At 46.4% G+C, this 22,779-nt stretch overlaps 1 protein-coding gene and 1 pseudogene across 1 annotated transcript in view; both read right to left on the reverse strand.

The window, feature by feature from the left end:
• LOC126234385 (15-hydroxyprostaglandin dehydrogenase [NAD(+)]-like) overlaps positions 1–1,734 on the reverse strand; it is a 74,064-nt gene extending 72,330 nt beyond the window's left edge. Inside the window, exon 1 of the mRNA XM_049943072.1 lies at positions 1,702–1,734. The gene's annotated coding sequence lies outside the window, so the exon portion shown is untranslated. The remainder of the gene's footprint in view (positions 1–1,701) is intronic.
• Positions 1,735–17,494: 15,760 nt separating this feature from the next.
• LOC126238099 (5S ribosomal RNA) lies at positions 17,495–17,612 on the reverse strand (annotated as a pseudogene).
• Between the last annotated feature and the right edge of the window lie 5,167 nt (positions 17,613–22,779).

Consider the following 22,779-nt stretch of genomic DNA (forward strand, 5'->3'; position numbering starts at 1 on the left):
GAGCCAGAACCTGCGCAATAATGGACTGTTTCGTTGCTTCACGTGAACCGAAATCAACGAAAGTAATTCATAGGTGAAGCATTTCCAAGATGATGGTAGTTTGTTTCTTTGGCTGCTGTGGACATGTCACGATCATTGCTTTAGAGGATCTAAGTACAGTTAATACTGAATGTTAAGGTGTACGACAATTTGTTTACCACAAGTGGTCGATGAAATAATGAAAGAAAAACTCTAAACACCACTACGTGGCAATGTAATACAGTATGTCAGACGACTGATTACAGCTGTTGCCGAAGATAAAAATTGAATCAATGTCTCATTGCCCTTATTCACCTGATTTATTGCTTAACAACTGTTTTTTGTACCGTCATTTGAAACGACAGCGATTTTCATCACCTCAAGAAATTGTTGAATCATTTCAAAACCATGTTTGTGGTGCACTGACTTCAGAGTTGAAAAAATGTTTGGAGTTCATTCGTACGCATCTCAAAGCATCTAAAGTTTAAAGAAGAATACTGTAAAAAAGAGAAAGAGAAATTCCGACGTCAGCTGAAATCTGGCGACAACTGATAATTTGTGCCAGGCAGCGACTCGAACCTCGATCTTCCATTTAGCACGAGCGGTCGTTTTAACCAGTTCGGCTATCCAAGCTCACGTCCCGTCCAACCCAAATTCCCACATATCGCACACTGCGTATGTAGAGTCCCCCTAACCATTACCCTCTCTGTTCGGAGTTCCCACAAGAGGTCAAAAATGGTTCAAATGGCTCTGAGCACTATGGGACTATGGTCATCAGTCCCCTAGAACTTAGAACTACTTAAACCTAACTAACCTAAGGACATCACACACATCCATGCCCGAGGCAGGATTCGAACTGCGACCGTAGCGGTCGCGCGGTTCAAGACTGTAGCGCCAAGAACCGCTCGGTCACTCAGGCCGGCCACAAGAGGTCAAATGAATAATGCATCCGCACGGAAGGTATCATTAGTTGCCGTCAAGATGCATATATTTATATGTGTGGTGTCTGTTATTTCGGACAATATACGCACCTTGATGGCAAATAATGAGACTTTCAGTATGGATACACTCTTCGTTCGACCTCTCACAGGAATCAGGTGAGGCTACAAGCAATGATGGTAATGGACAGGGGAAACTACGTATGTAATGTGGAACATATGAGAATTTCTGTTCCATGGAAAGTGTACTCGGATAGCCGAAGTGGTTAAGGTGATACCTTGCGATAAACGGGAAATCCGAGTTCGAGTCCCGGTCCGGTGAAAATTTCCAGTTTTCGCCTTTTATTGATGTCAATATCTGACTGCAGCTGATGTCAGAATTTCTCTTTCGTCATGTATACATAGGACTGTGGGATCACGTCCGAAAGAACAGCCGGCCGCCATGGCCGAGCGGTTCTAGGCGCTTCAGTCCGGAACCGCACGGCCGCTACGGTCGCAGCTTCAAATCCTGCCTCGGGCATGGATGTGTGTGATGTCCTTAGTTAGCTTTAAGTAGTTCTAATGCCTAGGGGACTGATGACCTCAGATGTTAAGTCCCATAGTGCTTAGAGCCTTTTGAACCGAAAGAACAGACACCATAGACATAAATCTTCTTTCACTATTTCCGCGACTCCCGTAGATTCTGTAGGTTGCAGCGAGTAAAACCTCAGCTGAAACCACGAGAGATATAGGGGCCGCTTCCTACCTGTGTATGATTGAGGTGGTGGCGACTTGGCTGGCGGCCGCTATGTGGTCAGTGTCGGTAGCGCGCCCTACATATATTTGTGTGTGTGTGTGTGTGTGACTTATCGCTGCGCACCTCCTATCAGAGCAGGCACACAAACGCAGCTATGGGCGGCAGATCACAGCCACTCGAAAGATCTTAGCTAACTGATTGCCATTAGTGCTCAATTGACACATGCCTGGTTATGTCATGGATATTTTTTACGATGCAACCGTCACACCAGTTTCACAAGATTGCGGTCGAGATCCTGGATACGTACTAAAAGGTCAAGAGCATGTGTTTAAAAACAGCAATGACAGAAAAACGTTTTCTTTTTGCATCGAGTCGTTCGTATTATCACAAAATAATGTAGAGAATGTCATACACATGAGAAGTGACATGGGGGTGACAATCTTTAAAACAATGGCGGTTTTCGCTGCAGTGAGGTCTTTTCCCAAAATTTCATTTACCATTAGTCTCTTCCGAATGTCAAAGTATTTTGTTGACTTCCGCTACACAGGGAGAAATTACCGTGGTGACAAAATACGTGGTGTGTGTAAAAAGTTCGGTGAATGGTGTCAGATCTGAACGGCAACTTGACGCATGTGTGCGTCCATGCGCATGGGTCTTCAGAGACTTGAGGAGAGCCGGCCGGAGTGGTCGAGCGGTTCTAGGCGCTACAGTCTGGAACCGCGCGACGGCTACGGTCGCAGGTTCGAATCCTGCCTCGGGCATGGATGTGTGTAATGTCCTTAGGTTAGTTAGGTTAAAGTAGTTCTAAAGCCTAGGGGACTGATGACCTCAGAAGTTAAGTCCCATAGTGCTCAGAGCTATTTGAACCATTTTGAACTTGAGGAGAATCGATACACTGCATGCACTGCAAGTGACTGGGTGTGTAAACAGACTGCGAACAGTTGAACGTAGTCACTGTGAGAGGAAGTGTAACAGCGCATTGGAGCAAAGTGTAAACATCAAGCTATGCTACAAATTGGGGAAGACTCCAACGGGGTCACATGGAATGTTGATGCAAGTGTACGGGAGGGAAGCCGTGAGCAGCAAATGTACTTACGAATGGTTTAAACGCCTCCTTGAAGGGAAGGAAACAACTGAGGATGAGCCACGTTCAGGTCGGCCATCGGCAAGCAGAACCCCAGAAAAGATCGAGAAAGTGCGACAAATGCTGGCGCAAGATCGGACTCTCAGATTGATTGCGGAGGAATTGGGCATTAGCAAGGACACGGTGCACACAATCGCCCGCTATGATTTGGGTAAGCGGAAGATCTGCTCTCGATTTGTGCCGCACAAGCTCACAGATGAGCAGAAAGCAAAACGGATGGAAACTGCTGGTGATTTAATTTCCATGTGTAACCAGGATCCATTGCTTCCGAACACCATCGTCGCGGGACATGAGACATGGTGCTACTAGTTCGATCCGGAATCAAAACGGCAGTCGATGTCATGGTGTTTACCGTCTTCCCCACGACCAAAAAAGAGCCATCTGCAAAAATCCGAGGTGAAAACACTGTTGATTGCCTTCTTCGACAACAACGGCATCATCCACAGGAATTTGTTCCTGCAGCTCAAACCATTAATGCTGCATTTTACCAGCCCGTTTTGTACCGATTGCTACAGCCTATCCGGCGGGTTCGGCCAGAGTTGCACAGGACTTGAAAATGGGTGCTGCTCCATGACAATGCCCCTGCACACACCGCGATCTATGTGCTCCAATTTCTAGCGCAGAAGATGGGAACCGTTCCTGAATTCCCTCCATACTCCCTTGATCCGGCTCCTGCGGACTTCTTCATGTTTCCCCGCTTGAAGGTGGCCATGAAAGGTGGACCTTGTGCGGACGAGAATGCCGTCAAAGATCGTGTGACAGCCGTTCTGTGATCGATTCCGCAGGAGGCCTTTGCTGATAGTTTCCAGAAACTGTACGAACGTTGCCAAAGGTATGTTGTAGCGGGTGGCGACTATTGCGCTTGTATCTTTTGTTTTGTTTGTTGTCTGATAGCATTTACCAAACATTTTAGACACACCATGTAATATGAATCAGAAAGATTGAAGGGTCCAGTCTCTCCACGTGATATACGAAATTGGAAGGGTAGATAAATAGTCTGAAAGTGTTTCCATGATCCTTCTGCCAAATAGTTAATTGTGAATTGCAGAGTAATCATGTAGATATAGGTATAACTGCTTAACAAAACATACCGTAACACCGCCTCCTCTGTAATTCACTGTTGGCACCTATACATAATGGCAGGTAACGTTCTCCAGGAATTCACCAAACCCAAACCCTTCAGCCGGATTGCCACAGGGTATGGAGTGAAACAACACTCCAGATTACTCGTTTGCAGTCACTGACATCCCAGTGGCCCCCTCAAGTGTCGCTTCACACTGACTACAGAAAAGGGCGGCTTCTGAAGAGCTGCTCGACCATTGCACCCATTCTTTTTAACTCCCTATCGTGCTAGCTGGATGCTGGCAGCTCTTGGCTATTCAGAGGTGATTCCTTCTGCTGATTTCATGTGACTTTTTACAGCCTACCTCCGTAATGATCGACGGTCATCACCAAGAGCCGATTTCGCTAACTTTAAAAGTGCTGATATGCCCCTGATGAATTTGTTCCTCAGATGATATCCTATGACTAATCAATGTTCGAAGTCAGTGAGTTCTCCTGACCTACCCATTCTGTTGTTATTGCTTCACTCCTGACAAGACAATATTCCACACTTCCTTTTACACTCATAGGTTGCCTCTCATGACATCTAGTGGTCAATTTCACATTCCATATGGGTGTCAGGTTCATTTTGATCAGATATTCTATTCTTGGAAATGTTTCGCGAACAAATCATTTATGTTGATTTGAGTTCATCTTACTCGTATAACGACCAGACAGTCGATTTCTTCCTAGTTTCTGCCTGTACAAATTTATCCAAATTTCGTCTCCTGCTAACACACTACAAACAAATTTCATGTATCGTATGACACACGTTTTCAATGTTTGGTTACACAAAGTGACACGGCCGGAAATGCAGCAAGGTGCAATTACTCCATTTGCCACCCCTCTACAGATAAGAAGGTTCTTAGGAACAGTCAGAAGTAAATGCATCTCAGGCACGCCCAACTGCAGCTTTAGAAAGCTACAACACCACTGGTCACTGCTCACTGAGATGAACTACCGAAATGCACCATACCTTCGAACAGCTAAAGGCCACACTATGCAAAATGCTTCTTTAGGCAATATATATATATATATATATATATATATATATATATATATATATATATATATATATATATTACGAGGTTTAATCCAACAATGGAAAATCCAGGATGGAATAATGACAACAGTACAAAAAGGATAGATTGCTACTCACTGTATAGTGGAGATGTTGAAATGCAGACAGCAATAACAAGAAGATTACTAAACATGTAAGCTTTCGAGGAGAAAGCCTTCTTTGGAAATACACAACACACACATACAGATTCATGCAAACACAGTTCGCACGCACATAACCATTGTCACCGGCCGCTGAGGCCACAGTGTGAGTAGATGTGCATGAGGGGGAAAGCAGTCTGGGTTATGGGGGCAAGGAGGAGGGTGGAGCAGGGAGAGAGAGAAAGGGCAGGGCGTGGGTGGGGGATGGTAAAGTGATGCTTCTAGGAATATACAGTGATGGCGTGGAGTGAGGATAGGGAAATTGGGTGTAGTAGGGAGGTTAGACAGAAGGCGGAGGGTGGGGTGGAAAAGGAGAGAAGTAAAAAGACTGTGGGTTCATTTGTGGAATACTGCGCTATGAAGTGAGAATAGGGAAGAGGGTGGTGCATGAAGAACAATCACTAACGACGGTTGAGCCCAGTAGCATCACGGGAACGTAGGATATATTGCAGGGAGAATTCCCACCTGCACAATTCAGAAAATCTGGTGTTGGTAGGAAGGATCCAGATGGCACAGCCCGTTAAGCAGTCCCCCTCTGGGTCCAGGGATTAGAATAGGCCCAAGGTACTCCTGCCTGTCGTAAGAGGCGACTAAAAGGAGTCTCACATGTTTCGGCTGTTATGTGATGGTCCCCTGTAGGGTTTAACCTCCATTTTTGAAAATTTTCCCGAAGAGCGAGCCAATTGGGGAAGGGCGCCTTACATGGTGCATCGTGTCCATCATGCGCTGAGACCTGTCGCATCCTTCATCGACGTGGATCTGCACTTCTGCTCATTCTCCAAATCGTCCTCAGTGCGTATTTTTCCATCAAATGTGCAGTATCGTTTTCTACGCTGACGATCATAATGGACTTGTTTGCTTGGTTGCACCTGATATCCAGCACGGTAGCCAGTCCGTTGTGGTGGGGCTGCCATGTACCCTGTTGGTTGTAGCCCCCTGACCACACAGGGATCGCTCTGCTGATGCCTGCACTTTTTTAACTCCTCATGTATACTAAGGTGCAAGGGATGTTGAAATGCAGACAGGCATAACAAAAAGATTACTAAACATGTAAGCTTTCGAGGAGAAAGCCTTCTTTGGAAATACACAACACACACATACACATTCATGCAAACACAGTTTGCACGCACCATCTGCCTGGGGCATCCTGCCAGGTGGCCTTTGCTGCAGCTGGGTGGTGCCCGTGGTGAGGGCTCCTGTTCGGAGTGGGTGGCATCAGGGTGGACGACACATGATGAAGCATAGTACATCATCTCTTGCTGGTGGTCAAACACCAGCAGTCTCGAAGCGTTCAAGGGCTCAATTCAACAGATGGAAGTACAACCCCAAATTGTTCCAATCCCTGACCACACCATGGATGGAACGTCAGGCTAAGGATGGCAGCAGCTCTTATTCGCCCCAGTACCTTGTATGTTCGAGAGCTGATGGGGAATCTTTCATGACGATGAAGCCTCAGTTTTTTGTTGAGCATTTAGAGGACAAGTTTGGGGAGTTGGGAGGCTTGTCCAAAATGAAATCTGGGTCAGTCTTGATGAAGACAGCATCCTCTGCCCAGTCATGGGCGTTTAAATACGGTCCAGGGTATCATATTTCACAGGGAACTTCTTTTGCAGTCCGATGATGAGCTGCAAGCCAATTTAGAATGGCGAGGTGTACATTTCGTTCAGTGTGTCCACCGGGGTCTGAGGGATAATCAGGTTGCCACTGGTGCCTTCAACTTGGCCTTCGAGGGTGATACATTACCTGAGAAGGTCAAGGTGATGGTCTACCGCTGTCATGTAAAACCCTATATCCCTCCCCTAATGCAGTACTTTAAATGTTGGAAGTTCAGTCATATGTCTTCCTGCTGTACTTCCAGCATCACATGTCGAGATTGCAGACCCCCATCACATCCCAATACTCCATGTGCCCCGCCTCCCATCTGTGTCAACTGTGGAGAGCACCATTCGCCTGGCTCGCCAGACTGCAGGATTCTCCTGAAAGAAAGGAAAACCAGGGAGTACAAGACCTTGGATCGACTGACCTACACTGAAGCTAAGAGGAAATTTGAACACCTACATCATGTACGCATGACATCCTCTTACGCCACCACTACAACAGTTCTAGCCCCATCAGCTCCACCAAACCCAGTCACCTCTCAGAGCCAGAAGACTACACCAGCCCCGTTAATGGTGGGGGGGGGGCACTTCCCTCCCTTTTGCTCCTGCACCATCTACTCCCTACTTCAGGAGCAACTCCCTCCCCCCCCCCCCCAACCATCGGGGACATCCGTCCCCACTTCTAAGACATAGATGTGTACAACTTCTTCGGCTGCTCTCGCTAAAAAGGGGTCCCTTGGGTCACTCCCTTCCCAGGTTTCTGCTAGTGGGAAAGATGACACCTGCCAGGGGCTGAAGAGCCCAAAAGCAGCTCGTCATGGGGCTTCATGCTCATCCTCAGTCCCTGAGACTGAATCAGTGAAGTCCTTCCAGCCAGGGAAACCCAAGGAACAGTTAGAGAAATCCAAAAATAAGGTCCACAAGACCAAGGGAATCGTGGTGGCACCACCGCTACCTCCAAGCCGTGTGTCTGCGGATGAGGTGGAGATTTTGGTGTCCGCTAAGGACCTAGATCTCGCCAGACCCTCAGACAAAATGGATATAGACTGCTCAGGCAATAAGTCGGTGGCAGCTGGTGACCATGAGGCCTAAACTGTCTCATTGAATTTTCCATGCCCTCCTAGTCTCACGATGACGTCATCCTCCAGTGGAATTACGGCGGTTTTTTCCACCGCTTGTCTGAGCTATGGCAACTGTCAATCTTTACACCTGCTTTGTGCATTGTCCTCCAGGAAAGCTGGTTCCCAGCAATGTGGACCCCTGCACTCCACAGCTGTAAAGGATACTACAGGTACCTTAGTGACTGTAATCGAATGTCAGGTGGAGTTTGCGTTTTATGTCCTAAACTCAGTCTGTAGTGAACCTGTGCCCCTTCCAACCCCTCTTGAAGCTGTGGCTATCAGAATAAGGACGATGCAGGAAATAAGTCTGCAATGTATGTCTTCCTCCAGATGATGCAGTATCCCTGAATGTATTAACTGCACTGATTGATCAACTCCCTAAACCTTTCCTACTTTTGGGAGATTTTAACACCCATAACCCCTTGTGGGGTGGCACTGTGCTTACTGGCCAAGGTAGAGATGACGAAACTTTACTGTCTCAGTTCGACCTCTGCCTCTTAAATACTGGGGCTGCCTCACATTTCAGTGTGGCTCGAGGTAGTTACTCAGCCATTGATTTATCAATTTGCAGCCCAGGACTTCTCCCATCTATCCACTGGAGAGAACATGATGACCTGGTAGTGACCACTCCCCCGTCTTCCTGTCATTGCCCCGGCGTCAAGCCCACGGACGCCTGCCCAGATGGGCTTTAAACAAGAAGTACTGGGAAACTTTCACCTCTGCTATCACCATTGAATCTCCCCCACATAGGACCATCAATGTGATGGTTGATCAGGTGATTACAACAATCGTTTCTGTGGAAGAAAACATGATCCCTCGCTCTTTAGGGTGCCTCTGGCGAAAGACAGTCCTTTGATGGTCGCCAGAAGTCGCTGCAGCAATTAAGGAGCGTCGGCGAGCTCTACAGCGGCATAAGCGGCACCCTTCCCTGGAGCAGCTCATAGCCTTTAAACGACTCTGTGCTCGCGTTCGCCATCTCACCAAACGACGGAAGCAGGAATGTTGGGAGAGATATGACTCCATCATTGGGTGTCAAACGTCACCTTCCAAAGTCTGGGCAAAGATCAAACGTGTTTTTGGGTACCAGACCCCCACAGGTGTTCCCGGTGTTAACATAAATGGTGTGTTATCTACCGACTCAAACGCGACTGCCGAGCAGTTTGCCAAGCACTATGCTCGAGCCTCTGTGTTGGAGAATTACCGCCGGCCAGAGTGTCCGAGCGGTTCTAGGCGCTACAGTCTGGAACCGCGAGACCGCTACGGTCGCAGGTTCGAATCCTGCCTCGGGTATGGATGTGTGTGTTGTCCTTAGCTTAGTAAGGTTTTAAGTAGTTCTAAGTTCTAGGGGACTGATGACCTTATAAGTTAAGTCCCATAGTGCTCAGAGCCATTTGAACCATTTGGAGAATTACCCCCCCCCCCCCCCCCCCCAGCCTTACGCACTCTCAAACGGCGGCTGAAAGGGAAAATCCTCTCGTTTACTACATGCTACAGTGAATCCTATAACGCCCCATTTACAGAGTGGGAGCTCATCACTGCCCTTGCACATTGCCCCGATACAACTCCTGGACCAGATCAGAGCCAAAGTCAGGTGATTAAACATATCTCATCTGACTACAAGAAGCATCTCCTCATCATCTTCAACAAGATCACTTGCGTCTTCCCATCATTCTGGTGCTCAAATCCAGTAAAAACCCACTTGATTAGGATAGCTATCGGCCCATCAGCCTCACCAACGTTCCTTATAAGCTGCTGGTACATATGGTGTGTCGGCAGTTGGGTTGGGTCCTGGGGTCACGTGGCCTACTGGCTCCATGTCAGGGCGGCTTCCGCCAGGGTCGCTCTACCACTGATAACCTTGTGACCCTCGAGTCTGCCATTTGACCACAGTTTCCAGTTTTTGGCTGCAAAATCGTGTGCTATGCACTTCTGTCAGCATTGTACCTTTCATCCGGAACCATAACTTTACCTTAATGACGATCCACTCACCATAGTGGAGACATATCGATTCTTAGGACTGGTTTTCGATGCCCGATTGACTTGGGTTCCTCACCTCCATCAACTTAAGCGGAAGTGCTGGCAGAACCTCAATGCCCTCCGCTGCCTGAGCAACACCAACTGGGGTGCAGATCGCTCTACGCTGCTGAAGATCTACAGAGCCCTTGTTCAATCCCGCCTTGACTATGGGAGTTGGGTTTATGGTTCGGTGGCGCCCTTAGCGTTGCGTGTCTCGACCCAGTGCACCACTGTGGCGTTCGGCTATCGATAGGAGCTTTTAGGACGAGTCCGGTGACCAGCGTCCGTGTGGAAGCCGGATTGCCTCCATTGCAGGTTAGGCGTACACAACTGCTGGCCAGTTACGGAGCACACATTCGTAGTTCTCCTGTGCAACCGAATCGCTGACTCCTTTTCCCACCCACGGCGGTTAACCTCTCGCATCAGCGGCCCTGGTCAGGGCTTTCAATTGCAGTTTGTGTCAGATTCCTTCGTTCTGAACCGAAGTCCTTGCCTTTACCACCTATACTTGAGATCCATTGACGTACACCTCCATGGTGTACACCTAAACGCAGCTTCTCCTGGACCTTTCATATGGCCCTAAGGACTCAGTTAACTCTGCGGCTCTCCACTGCCACTTCATCTCGATTCATGACAAGTGGTTTACACTGATGGCTCGATGGCTGATGCTCATGTCGGCTTCGCGTATGTCCATGGAGGACATACTGAACAGCATTCCTTGCCCGATGGCTGCTGTGGTTTCACTGCTGAGCTGGTGGCTATCTCGTGCTCTTGAGCACATCCGTTCATAAACCTGGGGAGGCATATCTTCTGTGCACTGACTCCTTCAGTGCCTTCTCGACCAGTGCTACCCTTGTCATCATTCATCATTTGATAGCGACCATTCAGGAGTCCATTTATGCCCTATAACGGTCTGGTCGTTCCATGGTGTTTGTCTGGACCCCAGGTCACGTCGGAATCCGCGGCAAACGAAGTTGACAACAGGCTGGCCAAACTGGCTACACGGAAACCACTTATGGAGATCGGCTTCTCCGCAACTGACCTGTGTTCAGTACTACACCACAAGGTTTTGTGGCTTTGGGAGACGATATGACATAACCTAAGCACACACAACAAACTGTGTGCCATTAAGGAGACCACAAATCTGTGGCAGTCATCCATGCGGGCCTCTCGAAGGGACCCTGTGGTTCTCTGCCAGCTCCACAATGGCCACACTTGGGTGACACACGGCTACCTCCTGCGCCGTGATGACCCACCTCAGTGTTGGTGTGGCGCCTGGCTGATAGTGACCTATATCTTGGTGAGCTGTCCTTCTTTGGCTGCCCTTCGATGGACTCTTCAGTTACCAGATTTGTTGCCATTAATTTTAACTGACAACGCCTCATCGGTTACGTTGTATATGCGACAGTAGGTAAGTTTTAGCGCATGTCATTTGTCCCTATGTGTTCTCCGCTCTAATGCTTTTAGGGTGGATGTTTTAATGTGTTGCAGAGTGGCGGGCTTTTCCTTTTTATTCTCGTGGTCGGCCAGCCACGGTCATCTGCTCTCTTGTTTTTACCCCTTCTACCTGTTTCTTGCTTCTCTCTACGGTTTTCTTTTCCTGTTTTTGTCCATACTAGTGTTTGTTGTCCTTCTGCGTTCTTCTGGTTCTTCCTTTCTCTTGTTATTGTGCAGTACATCTCCTTTCTTTTCTCCTTTCCATTGTGTAATTATTTTACTGGGAACAAGGAACCGATGACTTCGCAGTTTGGTCCCTTCCCCCCCCCCCCCCCCCCCCACCCACCCACCCAACCGTCAAGCAGTCTTTAAAATGAAGACTGTTGCGTTGGGCAGTGATGCTCAGCATCTTGGTGGTCCACCTATTTTTTGACCACTGTTTGTCAGTGGCCATTCATGCAGACAGACAGGTTATTGGTTGTCATACCCACATAGAACGAAGCACAGTGATTGCAGCTTAGCTTGTAGATCACATGACTGGTTTCACAGGTAGCCCTGCCTTTGACGGGATAGGCGGTGCTTGTGACCAGACTGGAGTAGGTGGTGGTGGGAGGATGAATGGGACAGGTCTTGCATCAAGGTCTATATGGGCCATGAGGCAAGAGGGTAGGGATGGACAAGAGCATTGTATAGGTGCACTGGGCGGCGGAATACCTGCGTGGGAGGAGTGGGGAGGATAGTAGGTAGAACATTCCTCATTTCAGGGCATGGCGAGAGGTAGATGAAACCCTGGTAGAGAATGTGATTCAGTTGTTCCAGTCCTGGGTGGCACTGTGGCCAGACAGTGTGACATTGGGAGGTGGTAGATGGCTGGAGAAATAAGGCATGGGAGATCTGTTTCTGTACAAGGTTGGGAGGGTAATTAAGGTCTGTGAAGTCCTCATTGAGGCCGCTGACCCTATCTTGGATCCGCCATCTTGAATAAATTTGGTAACAATGCAGCTTGGTGCGACGCTCTCTTTGTCCCACTACTATTGTTATTATTGTGGCGAGTACTTCAGTTCAGTTCTGTTCAGTACCTCCTCATTAGTTGTATGATCTACCCATTTTATCTTAAGCATTCTTCTGCAGAAACACATTTCAAAGGCTTCTATTCTCATCTTGTTTAAACTGATTGTTATTTCTTCTCCCTGAACTTTAATTCCTTCTTCAAATTTTTCTGTGGTTTCCATTACTGCTTGCTCAAAGTGCAGTGAATAACATCAAGGATGGGCTACAACCCAGTCTCATTCCCTTCTTAATCACTGCTTCCTTTTCATGGCCCTGGACTCTTATAACTGTGGTCATTAGAGACGTAGCGCAAACTCGGATTGTATCAAGGATGGGGAAGGAAATGGGCCGTGCCCTTACAAAGGAACCATCCAGGTAGTTGCCTCGAGCAGTTTAGGGAAATCATTGAAAATCTAAATCGGGATGGCCAGACCTGAGTTTGAACCATTGTCCTCCTGAATGAGCATCCAGTGTGCTAACAACTGCGCTACCTCGTTCGATGCCGCCTGGTTTCTGTGCAAGTTGTAAATAGACTTTCGCTCCCTGTATTTTAACCCTGCTACCGTCGGAATTTCAAAGAAAGTATTCCAGTCGACATTGTCAAAAGCTTTCTTTAAACCAAAAAAAAAAAAAAACCTTCTTTCTAAGATAAGTCATAAGATCAGTATTGCCTCACTTGTGTCCATATTTCTCCAGAATCCAAAGTCATCCTCCCTGAGATCGGCTTCTTCCAGTTTTTCCATTCTTCTGTAAGGAATTCTTGTTAGTATTTGGCAACCATGACGTGTCAGACTGATACTTCAGTAATATTCACACCCGTCAGCAACTGCTTTCTTTGGAATTAGAATTACTACATTGTTCTTGAAGTCTGAGGGTATTTCACCTGTCGCACATACCTTGCTCACCAGATGGAAGAGTTTCATAAAGGCTGAACTCACAAGGCTATCAGTAGTCCTAATAGAATGTTGTGTGCTGTGGGGGCCTTGTTTCGACTTACGTCTTTTCGCAGTATCGTATCTCCCACATCATCTTCATCTACGTCCTCGCCCATTTCTATAACATTACCTTCAAGTTCATCTCCTTTGTATATATTCCTTCCCCCTTTCAGTTTTCCCTTCTTTGCTTCGGACTGGTTATCTATCTGAGCTCTTGATATTCATGCGGCTGATTCTCTTTTCCCCAAAGGTCTCTTTAATCTTCCTGTAGTCAATATCTATCTTTCCCCTTAGTGAAATTCGGTTTTGAATCCTTACAATTGTCCTCTGGCCATTCCAGCTTAGGTATTATGCACTTCCTGCCAATCTCATGTTTTAGATGTTTGTATTTCCTTCCCTACTTCAATTGCTACATTTTTATATTTACATCAGTTAATACCAATATCTCCTGTGTTATCCAAGGATTTAGGCCTTGTCATTTTACGTATTTGATCCTCAGATGCCTTCATTATTTCATGTCTCAAAGCTACCCATTCGTCTTCCATTGTAATCCTTTCCCCTGTAATAGTCAATCGTTGCCCAAGGCTCGCTCTGAAACTCGTAAAAACCTCTGCTTCTTTGAACTTTTCCAGGTCCCATCTCTTGCAATTTCTTATGTTTCAATCTACAGTTCAAAGCTAATAAATTGTGGTCAGAATCCACATTTACCTCTGGGAATCTCTTCCAATTTAAAATATGGCTCAAAAATCACTGTATAACCGTTATATAATTAATCTGAAACCTTCCGGTGTCTCCAGATCTCTTCCACTTTTACAACCTTCTTTCATGATGCTTAAACCAAGTATTAGCGACGATTAAATTATGCTCTGTGCAAAATTCTAACCGGCGGCTCCCTCTTTCGCTCCTTTCGCCCAGTCCAAATTCACCTGCTATTTTTCCTTCTCTTCCTTTTCCTCCTATCGAATCCCAGTCACCAATCACAATTAAATTTTCGTCTCACTTAATTATCTGAATAACTTCTTTTACCTACTCACACATTCCTTCAATCTCTTCATTATCTGCAAACCTAGTTGCCATAAAACTTGAACGGAGCGAAGTAGTTCAGTGGTTAGCACACTGGACTCGCTCTCTGGAGAACGACGGTTCAAACCCGCGTCCTGCCATCCTGACAGGTTTTCCGCGATTTCCTAAACCGTTTCAGGCCAATGCCGGGATGGTTCTTCTGAAAAAGCACGGCCGACTGCTTTCCCCATCATTCCCTAATCCGATGGGATCGATGACCCCGCTATTTGACCCATCCCCACAAATCAATCAACCTTGTAAACCTATACTGTTGTGGTGGGTATGGTCTTCGTGTCGATCTTGGCTACGATAATACGTTCATTCCTTTTTCGTGTTCGTTATTAAACCTACTCCTGCATTAATCCTGTTTGATTTTGCATTTATAACCCCGTATTCACCTGACCTGAAGTCCTCTTCCTGCTGCCACCGAACTTTACTAGCTCCCACTATACCTAACTTCAACCTGTCCCTTTCTCTTTTTAACTTTTCTAACCTACCTACCCTATTAAGGGATCTGACATTCCACACTCCGATCCGTATAACGTAGGGCGCTGATGACCTCGATGTTGAGCGCCCATAAACCCCAACACACACACACACACCGTATAACGTCAGTTTTGTTTCTCCTGACAGAGACATTCTCCTTAGAAGTCCTCATCCAGAGATCCGAATGGGGGGACTTATCTCCGGAATAATTTCCCCCAAGAGGATGCCATTGTCATTTAATTGTACAGTAGAGCTGCTTACCCTCAGGAAAAATTATGGCTGTAGTTTCCCCGTGCTTTCAACTCTTCGCGATACCAACACAGCAGGGCCGTTTTGGCTGATGTTACAAGGCCAGATCAGTCAACTATCCAGACTGTTGTCCCTGCAATTACTGAAAAGACTGCTGCCCCTGATCAGAAATCATACTTCTGCCTGGGTCTTAACAGATATCCCTCTGGTGTTGTTGCACCTACGGTACAGCTATATGTATCGCTGAGGCATGGTGCCATCTCAGTAACAGCGAGGTCCATGGTTCAAATCAAATCTGTGTGAAATCTTATGGGACTTAACTGCTAAGGTCATCAGTCCCTAAGCTTACACACTACTTAACTTAAAGTATCCTAAGGACAAACACACACACCCATGCCCGAGGGAGGACTCGAACCTCCGCCGGGACCAGCCTCACAGTCCATGACTGCAGCGCCTCAGACCGTTCGGCTAATCCCGGTCCATGGTTCATTGGCGCTAATAGCATAGGCACATAGGGAACACACACGACACAGATCTGTAAGTCCACGGTATTGGTGATAAGTTGAGAAAACCGTCCCGAAACACATGTGCTACAAAACGCCACTGTTTCCTGCGCATGTATCCCCACATCAATATGGGATATGATCACCATGCACACGTACACAGGCTGTACAATGGGTTGGCATACTCTGGATCAGATGATCGAGCAGCTGCTGGGGTATAGCCTCCCATTCTTGCACCAGTGCCTGTCGGAGCTCCTAAAGTGTCGTAGGGGTCTGAAGATGTGCAGCGATACGTCGACCGAGACTATCCCAGACGTGCTCAATGGGGATTAGATCTGCAGAATAGCCTGATATCTTCTGTTTCAAGGTACTCCTCGGTGGGGCCGTGCGTTATCATCCATCAGAAGGAAGGTGAGACCCACTGCACCCCTGAAAAGGCTGACATACTGGTGCAAAATGACGTTCCGATACACCTGACCTGTTACAGTTCCTATGTCAAAGACATGCAGGTGTGTACGTGCACCAATCATAATCCCACGCCACACCATCAAACCTCGACCTCCATACAGGTCCCTTTCAAGGACAATAAGGGGTTGGTATCTGGTTCCCGGTTGACGCCGGTTGAAAACCCGGCGAGAATCACTGTTCAGACTATACCTGGACTCGTCTGTGAACATAACCTGGAACCACTGTTCCAATGACCATGTACTGTGTTCTTGACATCAGGATTTACGGGCTCTCCTGTGACCAGGGGTCAGAGGAATGCACCTTGCAGTTCTCCAGGCGAATAAACCATGCCTGTTCAGTTGTCTGTAGACTGTGTGTCTGGAGACAACTGTTCCAGTGGCTGCGGTAAGGTCCCGAGCAAGGCTACCTGCAGTACTCCGTGGCCGTCTGCGGGCAATGATGGTGAGATATCAGTCTTCTTGTGGTGTTGTACACTGTGAACGTCCCGTACTCTAGCGCCTGGACACGTTTCCTGTCTGCTGGAGTCGGTGCCATAATCTTGAGATCACACATTGGGGCACACGGAGGACCTGTGCTACGACCTGCTTTGTTCGACCAGCCTCCAGTCGCCCTAGTATTCTACCCCTCATAACGTCATCAATATGTGTTCTTTGAGCCATTTTCAACACACAGTCGCCATTAGCACGTCTGATAAAGTCTGCACACTTACTCGCTGCACCCTAGTCTGACATGCACCAAAACACCTCTGCATATGTGGACTGCTGCCAGCGCCACCGTGCGACGACCGCAGGTCGAATGCACCACATGGTCATACCCCGAGGTGATTTAAACCCGCAAACTGCACACCAGATCGTTGTTTCACCATGTATCAGCATTATCCTTAATTTATGAGCATGAGTGTATATTTACATGATGTGCAATACATGAGAAATGACTGTAGAAGAGAAAAGTTGTAGAGCATCAAAGTAAATTTTCAAATAATCTATGATAGTGACGGAAACAAAGTTGCTAGGTAATTATCGCCGTTCATCAGCGTAGAATTAACCGCATGCATCAAGGTAAGACGCCGGTGTGCAAAATGTAAGGGCGAAAGTGACTTCCGCACGATGCATCACTGCCAGGTAACATATTTCTATGAAACATTGAACATACGTAGAAAGAACTTCTACAGTATAGTTTAGACCTTAACTGAAAGAAATGAGCAATGAAGCACTCCGACTTCAGGCCGCAAGGGGCCCATCGGTACCATCCGACCGCCGTGTCATCCTCAGCTGAGGATGTGGTTAGGAGGGGCGTGTGGTCAGCACATCGCTCTCCCAGTCCTTATGATGGTTTTCTTTGACCGGAGCCGCTACTATTCGGTCGAGTAGCTCCTCAATTGGCATGACGAGGCTGAGTGGACCCCGAATAATGGCAACAGCGCATGACGGCCCGGATGGTCACCCATCCGGGTGCCTGCCACGCCCGACAGCGTTTAACTTCGGTGATCTGACGGGAACCGGGGTATCCATTGCGGCAAGGCCGTTGCCATATGAGCAATGAGACGACCAGGAATAACACTTTTATTCAAAGACAATAATATCATTGAAGTCACTGAATTTAATGATAGTTCCCTGCATAATGATAGAAGGCGAGGTATGGTGCTTAATAAGGTGTGCGATCACCGCAGACAGCAATATCATCTCCGCAATGTGCTGCCATGCTGGTCACGAGGTTGGTAAGTAACTCTTGGGGGTTGCATTCCTCGACAAGCGCGGCTGAAAACTACACGATGGTCGTCGGTGCAAGTGGACGTATTGTGATATGCCTTCCGAACGGATCCCCCACATGGTTGATGGGATTTAAGTCGGGGGAACACGCAGGCCAGTCCATTCGCCGACTTTCCCCTTGTTCCAGGAGCTCCTCCACCTGCGCTGTTCGATGCGGTCATGCATTGTCGTCCACAAAAATTACGCCAGGGCCGAATGCACCGCTGAAAAGACGCGTATGGGGAAGGTTGTTGTCACAATAATGTTGATCGGTGAGTCTGCCGTGTTCAAATACTTGGAGGGCAGTACGCTTCTGCACACCCTGACGCCTGTTCCACCAAAACGATTACGTTCGACAGTGCTGAACGTACCATCAAATGGCGAAAGTGGGGACGTGTAATGCACCCAGGAACATCGTCGAACATGATCGTTTTGCTGGCCCTGATGTTACGTTGTCGGAGGCATAATGTTTAATGGACGTGCTGGCCAAATCGGACAGTGTACTGCTTCCCCATGTGCGTCCTTTCAGGGGTTAATTCGGTCCTGACTTTTTTTTTATGGATGATAATGCTCGACCAAATCGAACAGCGCATGTGGAGAGCGAACGATAGGACATTCGGTGAATCGACTGGCCTGCCCGTTTCACAGATTCAAAAACATCGAGCACGTGTGGGATACGTAGGGGAGAAGTACTGCAATACGTTCACATACAGCAACTACCATCCAGCACTTGGCAACATCGCTGGTCGAAGAGTGGAACGTCAAAGAATTCCTTGCCAATACCGTGGCCATCATGGGAGAGCGTTGAAGAGCATGCGTTGCTGTCTGTGGTCATCACACCTCCTATTAAGAACCATGCCTCCCCTTCTGTGCCGGCCGCTGTGGACGAACGGTTCTAGGCGCTTCAGTCTGGAACCACGCGACCGCTACGGTCGCAGGTTCGAATCCTGCCACGGGCATGGATGTGTGTGATGTCCTTAGGTTAGTTAGGTTTAAGTAGTTCTAAGTTCTAGGGGACTGATGACCTCAGAAGTTAAGTCCCATAGTGCTCAGAGCCATTTGATTTTTCGCCTTCTGTAATGTCCAGCGTACCATCAGGAATCGCAGTGACTTCAATGCAATTATTGTCTTTCAAAAAAAGTTTCATTTCTATTCCTCTCATTACGCATTTCTTTCGGTGACCTTCTCCACTATACTGTAGCTGTACTTCCTGTGCATGATACAACTTTTGCGAGCTATGTTGCTTGGCAGTGGCACATCATCCGAAATTTACTTTCGTTCTGATGTTTTGTACACCATTGTCGATTTGGAAACAATAAAATTAACAGAATTCATTAAATAAAGGACAAAAAGTTTATTTACACGGGAGCTGATTATTTCACTATTAATTTGGTCAATATGAACGCCCGCATTGTTGAACAACAAACTGGACAAAAGAACTGTATTGAGAGATTTCTATTGCTGTGGATACGTCAGACTCCCTGATACCATTATAGGGTTAATTCAAAAGCTGACATCACATAGACAAATTCTCTTCATCCATATTTTTATATGAGTCTACCATTTTCTCCGTACCTACTTCAAATGGTTCAAATGGCTCTAAGCACTATGGTACTTAACATCTGAGGTCATCAGTCCCCTTGACTTAGAACGACTTAATCCTAACTAATCTAAGGACATCACACACATCCATGCCCGAGGCAGGATTCGAACCTGCGACCGCAGCAGCAGCGCGGTTCCGCACTGAAGGGCCTAGAACCGCTCAGCCACAGCGGCCGGCTACCTAGTCATGTATTAGAAACGAAGGACCTCAGTTTTGCAACTGAAATAACAGAATATGGAAGGCAGTTAGTTGCCGCCTAGACTTCAACCGCCTCTTTTCATTTTTGGGCAAATGAACATTCTCATAAAGAATTTAGTGATTCTCTATGTTATTTTCAACTTTATCCAAGACCTTTTTTTTTTCAGGGAGATAAGTCTGCACTTCATAAAGCCGTGATCTAATGCCTTCTACGATTATAGCAGCCGTTTCAACAACTCAGTCCCGTTCCTCTTGCTGGCCTTTGATTCTAGTCTTATACAGTATTTCGAAAAAAAAAAAAAAAAAAAAAAAAGCTTGTGCTTCGAAAGCTTATCATGGTTTTGTTATGCTGATTAATTTTTCCAACGAATTACAGATCTTCATATAACTTCTAGAATAGCCGTTTTTGTATCGTCTCGAGCTTCGGGAAGTATCCATCACAATTCTTCAGAATGTCTTAAGAGTGCGAACTGCCATTCATTTTCATTTGCTTCCAAATGCTCACCAATGAAATTCACCTAGACAGATACCTCATTATCTTTTGGTCGTTTAGCGCTACTGTCAGATTTGAAAAAGATTTTAGCTGAATTCCTATGGTGTCTATCTTCAACAAGAGATTCTTCCAAGTGTCTTACTTTAACTTTTACTTGAGCGCCCCCATAATTATTCTGTTTTTTTTTTCACCATTCCGTTACTGATTTTGAAAATGACTTTGTAACGGCACTACTAACTTCTTTTATATCGGTTTCTTCACTTCGTTTCTCGTGTAATCCTGTAATGCTTCTTCACCAAAAAACAAAAAATTCCTGTTAACGTAAATTTTCTCAACTTACGAACGATAAACGTGGGGCTCATTTCCCTCTGTGCCCATTCTAGAATATTGTCCCTTTCAAAAGGATTTCCGCCACGTCTCATGAAAAACAGGAGCGGTACGGTCCGCCAAAACAAGATGTTTACCATTCTTTCTCGTCTTAATCCTCTTAATAAACGTACGTAAACCTTTTTCCTTTACTGTGTCAGACCTACCTCTTCTGTAACACTTTCACTATAAATAAAACAGTCAGCCGTCGCGCTGACTTCCACTGACGAAAGCTGCTGAACTGTGTTCAGTTTACTATTGACGTCTCCCACACTGTCAGATGTAACAGTGGTCAATAAAACAGCCGGCAGGAAGCACACGTTTATGACAGCGGAGCAACAAAATACAGAGAATGATTTTACTGACCAATAAATGCAATGACGAGTACGAATATTGAGAAAAGTAACTTTGAATGGAAAGGAAAAAATGCTGACGCTCGTTAATCAAGCGATTTCCATAAAACTAATAAATAACTATGTTTGCTTGAAACAGTGTTTATGGGAAGGTGTAAAACACGTGCTTTCTGACGTAGCGTGGAATGTGTGGAAGTTAAATTGTTTCGTGAAATGGTATTATAGATATCTGCACATTCAAATGTAGTGCTTATTTACAGTAATGAGGATGAAATCCTGTTTTAACACTTACAATTATTCAGCTGATTGATAAGGTTGGCAGGGACCTCAATTGCGGACTTCTGTCGACAATTATCGACCAGAAAACTACCAATACAACTTTTACAAGTAATGGATGAAATAAAGAGGCCAAATGTGTCTGATTCGGTAATATCGTCATTGCAACCTTTGCGATCTAACATTGTTGCAATACGCTTAATTTAATTTCATATTCACTACTTTTAATAAATATTACATTTGAACATTAACTTTTCTATTCTGTGCTTTTACGAAACTATATAATTTTCGAGTGTCATTTCCACCATAGCACAGAACAGGGTACGTAGTGCTTAAAGCACTAGACTAGGTTTCGAGAGACCCCGGCATCAACCCCAGAACCAGCCATATAGAATTGAGGTTTCCGTGGTTTCCCAGTTCACTCCAGGCGTATGCCGGGATTGTTCTTTGGAAAGGCCGCACCCCTTACTTCCCTTCTAATATTAAAAAGTCCATGTCTCTAAAGACCTTACTTCTACCATAGCTGCCGATCGACGGGTCTCCAAAGTGGAAACAGCGCATGTGTTATCGGCACTGAACAAGATAGAAATTTTTTCCACGTATTTCTCTTCGTGACTATCGGTGTGCTGTTACCCTGATCGTTAACTCGTTATGATATGAAACTATCCCACTTGTTGAAAAGACGTGGATTATTGACAATTATGCACAAATGTTCACTGCCATATATAAAAAACGTTTACTCTCATAGAAAAGCATGAAGCTACCATCAACAAAAGAGTACTATTGACTAATTTCTGCTTGATGACGAATGTTGTAATTTAATAGCTAAATGACCAACAATAGTCCGCCCCCGGTAGCTGAGCGGTCAGCGCGACAAAATGTCAGTCCTAAGGGCCCGGGTTCGATTCCCGGCTGGGTCGGAGATTTCCTCCGCTCTGGATGTTGTGTTGTCCTAATCACCATCATTTCATCCCCATTGACGAGCAAGTCGCCGAAATGGCGTCAAATCGAAAGACTTGCACCCGGCGGACAGTTTACCAGACGAGTGGCCCTAGTCACACGACATTTTTGTGTTATTTACCAACAATAAACACCGATAAGCCAAAACATTGAGACCACTGCCACCGCGACAATGGATGCCACCTGGTGGTGTTGCAGGCACATGACACGATAACAAAAGTATGTAAGCGGAGCACAAACTGACAGGGAATCACCTTTGCGAGGATACGTGCTAAGGGCAGGTTACTATCATGCAGAAAACTTGTGAACGAGTATCTCTGAAACGGCGAAGCTGGTCGAATGTTCATGTGCTATTGCCGTGAGCATCTACGGAAAGAGGTGGAAGTACAGTGAAACTACGACTAGGTCCTAAATACACTGCTGGCCACCGTAAATGCAACACCAAGAAAGACAAGAGGTAGCACAACATGATTTATTTTGTAGATAACATGTTGACCAAGTATCAAATGATTACGTTTATAGACGTCTGTGACATGTGGTTCCTGCCAGAATCAGTAGCCAGAGTAGCCGCCATTGTTGGAGATCACCGCTGCCACACGTCTCGGCATTGAGTCAAAGAGACGTTGGATGCGTTCCTGGGGTACAGCAGCCCAAGCAGCTTCCACACGTTACCAAAGATCATCTGGTGTGGCAGCTGGG

The sequence above is a fragment of the Schistocerca nitens genome, chromosome 2 (assembly GCF_023898315.1).
Source record: "Schistocerca nitens isolate TAMUIC-IGC-003100 chromosome 2, iqSchNite1.1, whole genome shotgun sequence".
Taxonomy (NCBI): Eukaryota; Metazoa; Arthropoda; class Insecta; order Orthoptera; family Acrididae; genus Schistocerca; species Schistocerca nitens.